The sequence below is a fragment of the Mandrillus leucophaeus genome, unplaced genomic scaffold, assembly GCF_000951045.1.
Source record: "Mandrillus leucophaeus isolate KB7577 unplaced genomic scaffold, Mleu.le_1.0 Scaffold49, whole genome shotgun sequence".
NCBI lineage: Eukaryota > Metazoa > Chordata > Mammalia > Primates > Cercopithecidae > Mandrillus > Mandrillus leucophaeus.
In genome coordinates, this window is record NW_012105253.1 from 4,931,740 (window position 1) to 4,944,455 (window position 12,716).

General features: G+C 38.7%; 1 protein-coding gene across 1 annotated transcript in view; it reads left to right on the plus strand.

Moving 5' to 3' along the window:
• DGKI (diacylglycerol kinase, iota) overlaps positions 1–12,716 on the plus strand; it is a 481,484-nt gene that overhangs the window by 221,814 nt on the left and 246,954 nt on the right. The window contains exon 7 of the mRNA XM_011995483.1: positions 6,064–6,135. The gene's annotated coding sequence lies outside the window, so the exon portion shown is untranslated. The remainder of the gene's footprint in view (positions 1–6,063; positions 6,136–12,716) is intronic.

The following is a 12,716-nucleotide window of genomic DNA, read 5'->3' on the forward strand; positions in this document are numbered from 1 at the left end:
GTTAGCCAGGATGGTCTCGATCTCCTGACCTCGTGATCCGCCCGTCTCGGCCTCCCAAAGTGCTGAGATTACAGGCTTGAGCCACTGTGCCCGGCCAACTTAGGTTTTCTATGAGTAAATAAACCCTAGTTTTGCAAAATCTAGAATATTATGCTACCATTTTTACACTGTGAGAAAACTATGGAAAAGGCATATTATCAAACCAGCCTAATTTTCAAGGATTCACATTAGTCACATTACCAGGCACGGGTACACGTATCAGTGGAAAACTGGGCTGAATAATTTGTTCAAGGAAAAAGCCAATAATTTGTGTATGTATTAGGGAGTTGGCTTATGGTGGGTTTTGCTAATTAAAAACTGAAGGCTACACTCTGGATAACAATCTGGACAATCTGGACTTATGGATGTAGTCCATAAGTCAGTAGATAGTTGGTTAAAACAAATGCCATTTTTTAATCAGCAAAAAAAGTTTTCAGTTAGGTTGGTGTGGGTCTGTACCTGGGTCATGTGAAGGTCTCAGTTGCTTATCTGCTTCCACTGGTGGAACGCCCAAACATCACAGTTGTTTGTCAATTTTGGAGGGTTGGAAGTGGTTACATTGAAACACCATAACCAGTCTGAGGTCTTCTAGCAAAGTGAAAATGGAAAAATTTTCTTGACACTAGTGTGTACCAAATCACTATGTTATTGCTATCCCATAGGATACCTTTATATGTGGTCCAACAGTTTCATTTTAAAATTTTCATTTTATTTTGCTAGAAATTTAACTTTGCCATTAGTTAAACTTAAGATAAACGTTTTAGAGATGAAATATAAAATATGTAAAAGTACTTTTTTCAAAAATCATAGGAAGTATTTGTGCAGAAATGTTTGGAGTTCTGTGTTTTAAGACAAATATTAATGAAAGCAAATTGAGTCCGTCTTATTTTATAATTCCGTGGGTTTGTCCCTTGTAATACTTTACGAGCCTTGGACATGCTAGTGGATATGGAGAGGTTTGTTTTGTTGTTTAAAGTTTTGGAGGCAGGAAGAATATCAACTCTTGTGTTGGATCAAATCAAATAGGGAATCAGCCTATAGTCAGAATATTCTCTCACCCTAAACAAAGTTAAATACAGAAATAATGAAATAAATTCAGCTTATTTTAAGTCAAGCCCTTTTTTACTGGTTTCAGCCAAAGCTGTAAAACTGAGTGCCATTTGGTACCTGCTTTAGATGGCAGAAGAAGTCAGAAGGCAACAAAGCTTTAGCGCTCAATAAACCTGGTTTAAACTTTATTCCAAAGGTCAAGTTTGATTGAAAAATCCCAAAGAACAAAAAAAGACCTAATTCCTCAATGTTCTTGGTATTTTCAGTTCTGAAGTCAGTTGGATCCAAAGCATCTGACCTCCCATCCCTATTTTCCTCTTTGACAGTGCTGAACTAAACAGCTCTTAAAAATCATAGAGTCAGTTGAAATTCAGTCAGGGCATCTGTCAGTACCATAATAGCAGATTTGGGCCAACATTTAAAAATGAGCAATTTGGAATCTGGTTCATTTTGGCATGCTGAGAGCCTGGCCAAAGTCTTCCCATAGCAGGTGGTTTAGTGGGAACTTGGTTCGTGAAGGCTCTGATGTGCTTCTATTTATATCTCTGTGTTAGATGATAAGCCTGAAGCTATGGTTGCTGTGAGTCTGCCAGACAAGAATCTAAAACAAAGCACAGAGTTGATTACCACTGGGCTCATTGCCAAGGGTCCTGCCACAATACTGCATAAGTGTAGTGCCCAGTGCCCCAATTGTGATTGGCCTTATTGTTTGTTTCTGGTGTCGGTCTAGCTGTCAGTACCACAATGGATTGTATCTGTTCTCTCCCAGAAACCAGACGGCTAATATTTAGTGGTGAGGTGAGGCTAGATACACTCACCCTGTATCATTGAGTAGAGCATCACTTAGTCACATATTAGACACCAGAAAGCTTTCTCAGCGAGATGGTGGAAGAGGTTCCTGTTCATAGATCTTAGCAATAAAAGCACTCCTTAATTTTATAAAAACACACATTAAATACATACATAAGTAAAGTGTTACAAAGATTTTTAAATGCATGGCCTTATTTGATGCTTATAACCACTTAGTGTTATAGGAGAGGTTTCTATTATCATTCTCATTTTCACATGAAAGAGGAAGTTAGAAGAGTTAAGCGATTTGCCTAAGATCACTCAGCCAACAAGAAGATCCAAGAATGATTCTGAGCTTTGCCATCTCTCCTCAGCTTTTGTTTGATGCACAGCCATCTGATATCTAAGTGGAGAGAATGGTGGCCTGGTGATTGCATTTAAGACTTATAATGATAAATTTAAAACCGTAACATTTAGCAGACTTCTAGTTGTGGCTACTACTGCTGTCGTGCCACAAATTCTAGTGTATTGATTTTTATCCATGCAGCATTTTAATATTGTGGACTTAAAAATGAACATTAGAATCCTACCGTCTTTGCAGTGTCTGTAGGGGTTAGTTTTTTTGCCTGGAAGGATGCTGTGAGGAAATATATTTTCAGGTGGTTTGGGTAAGGCTTATAATGTCTGGATAGCATGAAGTTGGTAATTAGATCATGATGGAATAGCAGCAAACTTTTTTGTTCAATTAATCAGAAAATATCATGGCATGCCTATGATGTTCAAAGAACTATGCCGAGTTGCTAAGAACTATACAAGGACTGACTGCCTTCAAAGAACTTACAGTTCCATTGGAGAGATAATACATGTGTATACAAAATAACCAGCCACATAGGGAAGCTATTTATAATGGCAAGGGTAGGTACGAGGCAAGGCAAGTCTGTAGGAGGAGAGATCACGGTGAGTTGAGGTGATTTTGGGAGACTCTTGTAGATTTTTTTAGTGGAAGCCAAATTTAGATACTGTATATGAAATGGGGGTAGGTTTCTAGATGGTATGTTGGGAATGAAGAAACAGCCATATATAAAGAAATAGAACAATAAAAGAATAAAACATATTGTGGATATGAGTAGACCTGTCTCACTCTGGACAGGAGTTTATAATACAAAGAGTGGAAGATAGATGTCAGAAAATTGATGGGAAGATTATGAGTGGCCCTGAATACCTGCATGAAGAGCTTATTCTGCTAATCTGTAAGGAAAGAAGTGTCATTCAAGTATTTTGAATGGGAGGCAGAAACTTAGAAAGCATCATTTTACCTGGTGGCAGTGTCCAGGATAGAGTGTGGAATAAAGGGAGAAACAGACTATCAGTGGAGGGACAAGTTAGAAAATGGAGCAAAAATCTGGATGGGAGGTGACCATCAGCAGAGCGTGATACCAGGCTAGACAGAGGCACTCGGGTCTCAACCCGGCTCCTGCGGCTGTTTTCTTTCTTCACACAGTAGCCACAAAGTGTCGCTGTAGCCTTTTTTTGCTTCCTGAAAAATGGCTTGGGGGATGACGAGGAGCTTTTCAAATGGCTGCAATGTGAAGTCATTTCTGCAGTTTTGGTGCTATCTTATCTCGTATTGAACAGTTTAGCATCATCTTTGAAAAGACCTGCGTTCCCAACCCTTTGGCCCTCTACACTCTGTGTCTTCTTGTAAGTTGTTCTCTTTAGGCAGTTGCAACTCTCAGGTGTTGGGGACTGTGGGGGCTGTTGCTGGCCCTGTAGTAGTAAACACACGGACATCAAACTGCAGCACTTAAGTTTGTGTGTGTGTGTGTGTGTGTGTGTGTGTGTGTGTGTGTCAGAAGCACTTTTTTTTTTTCTTGGGAAAAGATACTGTCATTGACAGAAGAAGAAATAGCAAGAGTCGTTATCTGGGAGGAGAGGAGCATATCAGGGGTCCTCAGGACCGCCCCAGGTTCAGTGATTCACTAGGAGGACTCACAGGACTCAGTCTGTAGTGCTAACATCTATGGTTTATTACAACACAAGAATACAAAATAAAATCAACAAAGGGAAGGGCTCATGGCACAAAGTCTGGAGGAGGCCAGGCACAAGCTTCCAAGAGTTCTCTCCCAGGGGAATCACACAGGATGTGCCTAATTGAAACACATGTGGAAGGAATATTGGACTCAGTGTCCAGGGTTTTTATTGAGGCCTTTTTACATAAGCACCCTCTGCATTGCACATAATAAAATTCCAGACTTCCAGAAGGACAGAAGATATTCAGCATAAACTACAATTGTTTGCACAAAAAGTTTCTTTTCTTTTTTTAAAAAAATTTTAATCTAGAGACAAGGTCTTACTGTGTTGCCTAGGCCAGTCACAAACTCCTGGGCTCAAGCGATCTACCTACTTCAGCATCCCAAAGTGCTGGAATTACAGGTGTGAGCCATCATGCCCCGCCTGTGCAAACAGTTTAGGCCCAATGAGACACTCTTAACTGTGCTGACAATTGGAGAAACCTTCCTGAAATCCAAGTTCCCAGATGCCAACCAAGGGCCAACCTTGCAAGCAGCCTTTCTTTACTTTTTAAAAATTTTTTATTTTATTATTATTTTTTTTGAGATGGAGTCTTGCTCTGTCACCCAGGCTGGAGGGCAGTAGCACGATTTCGGCTCACTGCCACTTCCAACTCTTGGGTTCAAGCAATTTTCCTGACTCAGCCTTCTAAGTAGCTAGGATTACAGGCGCCTGCCACCAAGCCCAGCTAACTTTTCTATTTTTAGTAGTGACGAGATTTCCCCATGTTGGCCAGGCTGGTCTTGAACTCCTGACCTCAGGTGATCTACCTGCCTCAGCCTTCCAAAGTGCTGGAATTACAGGCATGAGCCACCACACCCAGCTGCAAGCAGCCTTTCTAAGAAGTCTGATTTGCTATGTTAACTCTTTTCTGCACAGGGAGTGATAATACCACTTAGGTTTTTGAGAAGGAGATATTGATGGATACAATTTTCAAAACCCAGGAGAGTCTGATCTTAAGGTCATGTCTCTGGAAGTGGTAGTTGAGGTTGGAGCAAAAATAGTGAAACCAGTCCTGGTCGTCTGTCCACATACAGAAGACTGGAGAGGTAGAAGAGAACTGGGACGGTGTATTAGGAAATCAAGAGAGGAGAGAGGTTCAAAAGGAGGAAATGCTTGGTAGTAGATGAAGTACTGCAGATGGGCAGGGATTATGGGCACTGAAAAATGCCATTGGGACATCATTTAATAATGTTGTAATGGATTTTCAACTTAAAATTATCTGTACACATTAAGTCAGACTTATTTAGCCATTGCCTTGAATAGCTTTCCTGCCTATCACATCTTTCTGTTTTCTTTGGATCACCTTACAAAAGCTCTGTTTTAACATTTTTTATTGTGGCTTCGAATTTTTTGTTTGGGTTTAGATTTCACAGGCAGAGGGAAATGGATGAGCTTTGGGAAGGCTAAAAAAATTCTTTGTGTAATACTACTTATTTATCTCCGGCCATTATTTAGGGACAGCAGCAGCCGAAAATCACCTCTTCTTGATGGAAAAGTAATTCAGTTTGTTCCTTTAAGAGGATTGGGTTTACCATTTCATTGATTTCATCATTGCTTCCTGGTAAAGAATAAAAATTAAAAGCTGCTTGTTTTGAGTAGAGACATCTCAAGGGGCTTATGAAAGTGTCTGAATTTACTACTACACCCTTGGACTTCTCCAAGACCCTGGGTTCCAGTTATTGTCTCTGAAATTTCATTTTTTTTTTTCTGGGTTCTCAGACGCTAAAGGTGTATAGAGCCTCTAACATGAATGATTTTTGTTATACAAGACCATGTGAACCAATAGTGGCTTTTCCTTTGGTTGTAATAAAAATATATCAGAACTATATTTATTTTTTCAAAAACCTCGTTTTGTGTGTTTGACTTTGAGTAGTAGTGGGCTAGGAAATACCAGCACCTCCTCTCTCTCTCACTCGAAATGCTTCGGGAATAGAAAATCATCGCAGGCAGAAAGTGGAGAGTGTGGTGCTCAATGTGGCATTTGCAGTTCTACTTCCCTCCAGTGGTGGGTGACAGTTCTGGCCTTATTCACGTCATTGCACTTCAGGAGGGCAAATGTGTGCTGTAACTGAGTTGGTTTTAAATTCTCTGTCTCTTGTCCTAATATCCCAGGGCTTCCAGCAAAAGTTCTCCTTCCACAGTAAAGAGATTGTGGCTATCAGCTGTTCCTGGTGCAAGCAGGCGGTAAGTTTGGGATGAAATAAAGCAATGTGGGCTCATGTTTTGTCGGAATACACTTATGTCATTATTTGAGTTCCTCCCTGGAAGTAGAAGACATTCCTAATTTAATGTATTGCTTTTCTCATATAGGATCCTTGGAGGAAGAAAGATTGAAAGTATAGAACAATAGCATAGATGAACTGGGATATACTACAGAGAGAAATTAACTTCTGTATTTTATATACATTGAAGCTTGGGGTCAAAGACTAGAAAATCCTCCCCTAATTCTAACACTGGGACTAGAATTGAGGACTTCTGACTCCACATTTTCCCCCCAGTGCCTCTATATTGTTGAGAACTCCTCCTATGGTAGGAAGGTGCAACATTAGAAGCAAAGCAACGTACGACATACGAGGTCCCTCCAATACGGGTGGACACGAATCCTGGCTCTTCTGGTTTTAATGTTTAAAGTGCATGACTTTTTATTTTGGGGCTAAGTGTGAGGATAAGAAGAGTGGTTCTTGTATGCTTTTTTAGGTTTGGATGTTGTCTGTATGCTCACTGAAATGTAGCTCTTTCTTACATTTTAACATATATATTCATTAGGATCTGATGGTAACGTCCCTATTTACTTTTCTTCAATCTACCTTTTCCCCCACTTTATTTAGAGCCTAATTCCTCTGTCTGTACCAGATGCTACATTTTCTTATTTGTTTGTAACCGTGTACCTGTGCACCTGTTCTTTCTTTTACCAGATAACATATAGTCTAACCCAGGTGTTGGCAGACTACAGCTCATAGGCCAAGTCTGGCTGCCATCTGTTTTTGTAAATAAAATTTCATTGGAATGCAGCCATGCCCAGTTATTTATATATTGTCTGTGGCTGCTTTTTCATTTATGTGTTGTCTATAGATACTTTTGTGCCACAATGGCAAAGCTGAGTAATTGTAACAGAGGTGGATGGTCCCATAAACCTAAAATATTTACTCCCTGTGCCTTTATAGAAAAAGTTTGCTGATGCCTGCTGTAATTTCTCAATCTCCCTATTCTTTTGAATAAGTTGGAATATATAACCCCTTCATTGCACGGGGGACCTGCAAAGGAAAGGCTGTGGTGTCTTGGTGAGGTTAAAGGATTGCAGAAAACCCATGCCACTGCACACATCATGCTAAACACAGGCCATGGGGCTGGAACAGACGTATTTTGTTGAAACATATGAAATTGACATATTGTGGGTCAAAACCATTTAAATTTTGGCAGTTCCATATAGTTCAAACTAATAATATCTCTAGCCCCTACATGTCAGAAGAACCTGCCGTCACTAGATAGAGACTCAGTGGTCTGGAAAGCTCAGTGTCACTGCGTCACAATCCTGCAACATTTTTTATTCCTGGCATTTTCTTTCACTTTCAGTTAGTTGTTGCATAAGTAATCATTGCACATCTGTTCAAGAATGTGTGCACAACTATAAGGCCATCCTAGACCTTGAATGAAACTCTTTACCAGCAAGGCAATATCTCCATTTGCGATCCAGGGGTTCCCAGTGCTGCTATCTTTGCTCCTGGTTCTTCTGATCTGGCGAGACCCCACTGGTGGGGCAGCCTTCTGGGCGGCAGTGTGCTCAGATCGGCTGCATCTGCTCCTGCCCTGTGCAGCTACCAGGCTGTGGTGAGATGGTCTATCCAGATTCAGTTAATTTGGAAACTCAATCTCACTTTACAATGAACATGTGTGCTCTCTTTCTATTAATCTGTAGTCCAACTGAATCACTACAAAGGACAACTTTCACCTGACCATTGTGGTAGAGCTTTGGTCAGTTCCACATATCTTTGAATTTCCCAGTTTCCCACATTGTAGAGGGCGATTTTCGTAGGGACGATAGACACAAAAGATTTGAACACAAATTACAGTGGTGATATGTTTTCACAGTCCAGGTAAACCCCTTCTAGAATATTTGATGTCAGACAAGCAAATAAATATGTGACCCTTTATGGTACAGGAGGAAGAATATGGGGTTTGGGACCTGGATTTCCAGGGATGCGGTTTTGATTCCATCATTTAAAAACTGTGCAATCTTGGATGTACCTCTGAGTCTCTAGAGTGGAGATTACTCAAGTATTCATTGAGAGACTTGACATAGGCAGTCTCTGCGATCCCTAACATTTTAGAAATGCAGTGGTCATACATTTGAGGGTTTATTTGAATTGCCAAGAAGAAAAAGCAGTTTTCAAAGAAGGTATTCAAATATTAATAATATTTCTCTGGTATATTTGTTTGCAGATCATAAATAACTGGTGGCAGACAGAATTATTAATTATTTTATCAGTATTTTATACACAACTGCTTGATTAGTAATTAGCCACAGGATCATAGCAGATCTTGAAGACATGAAGACATGAAAACAAAAACCTCTCTAATGTTATGTAATGTAATTAGAGTGACCATATTTGCCAGATTTTTTTGGAGACGGTCCTAATTTGTGTTTGTGTTTTCAGCATAATTATTATCAGTGATACTTTTTACTTTTAACATTGTTGCAGTTAAAATGCTAAATTATGTAGTTAGGTGAAGTCTAATCTAAGAAGAAACTGAGGTTAAATTTTTAAAATCACTATGATTAAAATTTAAGGCCTACAATTATTGCATAATGTTGATTTTAGTTTTCTTTTTCAGAAAAATAAATGTTACTACACACCACTATCACATTATAGTCACACAAAAGATGGTTGAAAACTTGACTGGGCTGAGGTCACCAGTCTGAGTGTCACTGTTGGGGTATAGAATTAAGACCCTTATACTGTGGCATTGCTTCGATCATTAGCCTACATTTACTTCCTTTCGAAAGCAAAAATCACTTTAGACTTGCTAAGAGTAATAGGGTCATTGTATATTTTTTAGCAGTCCCAGACAAACCCAATAGAAACGATCTCTTTGTACTTTGTTACTTCTGGGATTTTCAACTCTGTAGAACAGACATCATGCTTCTTTCCTGCCCTCTCTAAACTGGAAAGACAACCTGGGAGGGTTTATATCTATGATAGGGAAAGGAAAGGCAGGTGGTAGGCATTGCCTTTCTGTCTGTTCATTTCCTTCTCAACGTTATCTTAAATCAACCAAGTCCATGGCCAGTGCAGGTCCTGTCTCTTATACACATCTAGATGTGTATAAGAGACAGTTCCTGTGGTCTCCAGACTCATCACGTAATTCATTCTTGTTGACTCAGGTTTATTTAAAAACTGGTGGATCTGGGATACTGTTTTGCTTTGTGTATTTTATATAAAGTTTAGACTCTGTTGATGAGTAATGTTTAGGAATAAAATTATAGTCTATGGAAGCCCTTGGGATATTTATTTCCAGAGGCAAGTATAGTATCTACATATTAAAAAATGAGGAGCCTAGTGCTTCATTTTATATTTTAGAACCAAATGCCAAGATATGTTAAATGAGTTGCCCAAGGTGATAAAAGAAATTAAATATAGTATTGCTATTTGAAATTCAAGTGTACTAAATTCCAGTTTTTATTTTTAAATCTCTTTAACATTTCTTCTTTTAAATTTTTTTCTAAAATTTGGTAATCTCTCCAAGTCTTTACATTAAACATTCATTCAGTGAAATCCACATCCTTCCATTGAAAACCTCGATTGTATCAGGAAGGCTAGTTTAGTAGGCATTGCGATAAAATACATGATCCTTACTCTTGAGAATCTTGTTTTGAAGGGGAAACTTCATGAAGAAGATAGGTTTTGTTCTGCTTTGTAAAAATGGGTGAGATTTAGGTCTGTGGAGTAGAGAGTGAGTAGCAGGCAGGAGAATGGCACACAGGCACAAGTACTGTGTCCAAAATTATATCTGTGGAACTGTGAGTCTAGTTTGACCAAAGTACAGGGTTTATGCAGAGGGTGTGTGGGAGATGAACACACAATTGCTCAGGCCTGACTGTGGAGGGTTTTTTTTTTTTTATTTTTAATAACCGTGAACTTTATGCTGAAGTAGCAGAGTTCCTTTTAAGCGAGGAGTGATAGAGTAAGTTTTATATATATACACACACTATATATAGTGTATATTTTATATATAATATATATATAGTATTTTAGAAAGAAACAAGTAGCAAGAGTGTGTAGAATAGCCTAGTGGTGTGGGAATTTGGAAGTCTGCGGACACACCAGTTAGGAAAATCAGGAGATAATACCAGTTTGTAGGGAAATTGCAAAGTTTACTTTTCTAAACCTTAAGAAACCCTTTTTTAATGGAAATTTTCAAGCAAATGAAGAAAGAAAAAGATTATAATGAATCCTCTAGCCATAAACTTTTCTGCCATTCTTTTTCATTTGTCTCCTGCCACGTCATGTTTTCATTTTATCAATTACCTTTTGCTTTTGGGATTCACATGGAGCTGTGAGAAGCAATACAGAGGAATCACTTGCACCCTTCCAAAATTTCCCTTCATGGTAACATCTTGCAGGATTATAGTACAAAATCACAACCAGGATATTGACCTTGATTCAGTCAAGATACAGAACATTCTGTCCCCACAAGAATCCCTGGTGGTCCCTTGTCAAGAGCCACATCATCCATTTCCTTCTGGCCTCACCCCGTGTACCCCATCTTCCTGGAAGTGGAAGCCCCCTCCTTTTTCTTTAACTAGAGTATTTTAAAACAAATCTTATACAGCATACCACTTAGTCTGTGAACACTTCATTATGCTTCTGTAAAAGATAGCACTAAAAAAAACCCCAAATGCCACTGTCTCAGTCATGTTAATAGTCCCTTAAAGTTTTTTCCTGTTGTCTAAAATATATCTCTTTTTACTGTTTTTCAAGTCAAGATTCAAAGTTCACAACTGCCCTTTGTTGACATAGTTCTTAAGTCTCCCTTAATTTAGAACAATACCCCTTCTTATTTCTCAGGCCACTTACTCGTTGATGAAATTGGGTTACTTTACCCATAGGATTTCCCATATTTTGATTTTGTCTGATTCTTACCATGTTTCCAAATTATTTCTCTTGTTGCCCATATTTCTTGTAAACTAATATTTAGACACAAAGACTCAATTATATTTAGGTTTTTTTTTTGGTAAAAGGGATACACTGGCAGTGCTTCGTATTTCTATCATATTGCCATCACAGGAAGCGGATATCAGCCATTTCACTCTCAGTGATGCTCAGATCAATCAGTGGGTTCAGGAACTGTCATCCTAATCCATCTATCATAAAGTTCACCATCAGCTTGCCATCCATTGTTATCTATCAAAGATTTTTGACAAAGTCTATTATTGCATTAGGGGTTGCCAAGGAGTCGTTTTCCAATTTTCACTCATTTTAGCTATGATTTTTAGAAGAGACATTTCCTTCATCCTAACAAATACATGACAAATGTTTGAGTATTTGCCTTTATTTGTAAGTTTTCAGAATAATAAGCTGATGCCTTAGCAACCCTTATAGGATGTAGTAGTGGTTTTTTTTTTTTGGAGAGTATCATTGTGAAATTACTTAATGATGTTTTTATGTATTATGTGTTTTTCAATACGATGTCATCATTCTTCTTCTTATGTTCATACTGTTTCACCTCCAACCAGTTGGAACCTCTTCCACGTGGAGTCTGTCTCCATTTGTTATGAGCCATGAGGTTTTTAGAGCTTCCTTGATTTTAGGAACAATACCATGTCCCAGGATCATTTAATGCATTTCCTGTCCATACCTGGAATCAGCCTTTCTCTAGAGTCTTGGTTACTTTTAATGGGATATGGGATTTACAGCTCACAGTCTGGATGCAAAGTCCAAATTCATTATTCAACATGTACCTTTTTATTGCCATCTATGATTCAGGACAATGTAATAATAATAATAGTAAGAAGAGCTAAGATTTATATGTGTTGGGAAAATTTTCAGTATTTTACATTCAGTATCTTATTTTATCATCATAGTACCCTATGAGAAGGTATCCTGTTATTCTCACTCTATATCTGAGGATTGTGAGGCACAGAGAAGTCAAGTAAATTACCCAGGGTCATACAGTTATTAAATAGTTTGAGATGGGACTTGGACCCAGGAATTTTGATTCTGAAAACAAGCTCTTATTGGTATGCCACACTGCCTCACTGTCTTTCTGTAGCCAGCTTGCTGAATCAGATGTTTTACAATTTTAATAGCCTTTCCATCAAGTAAGTTAACCAATGAACCATAGTGTATTTAAAAGCTGGTGTATAGTGAGCTATAGGGGACAATGCAGCAGTGGTTAAGAGCTTTCTGACTTTTGAGCCAATACTACCTGGGCCCATAATAACCTTGCTGTAGCCACTTAGTAATTTATGTAATATTGAACAATTAAACTCTTCTGTTGAAACTCTTCTGACACCAATGTTAAATTCTATAGACATAAAAAACCATGAGGAAGAAAACAAGGAGAAAAGTGATTGTGTCTGTGACCTGTTCATAGATGACAGTAAAAACTCTAGTTTATAGTGTGTAGATCATGGGTGGCAAGTGTTTTTTTTTTTTTTTTTTTGAATGAAGTTTCGCTCTTGTTGCCAGGCTGGAGCGCAGTGGCGCGATCTCGGCTCACTGCAACCTCTGCCTCCTGGGTTCAAGCAATTCTCCTGCCTCAGC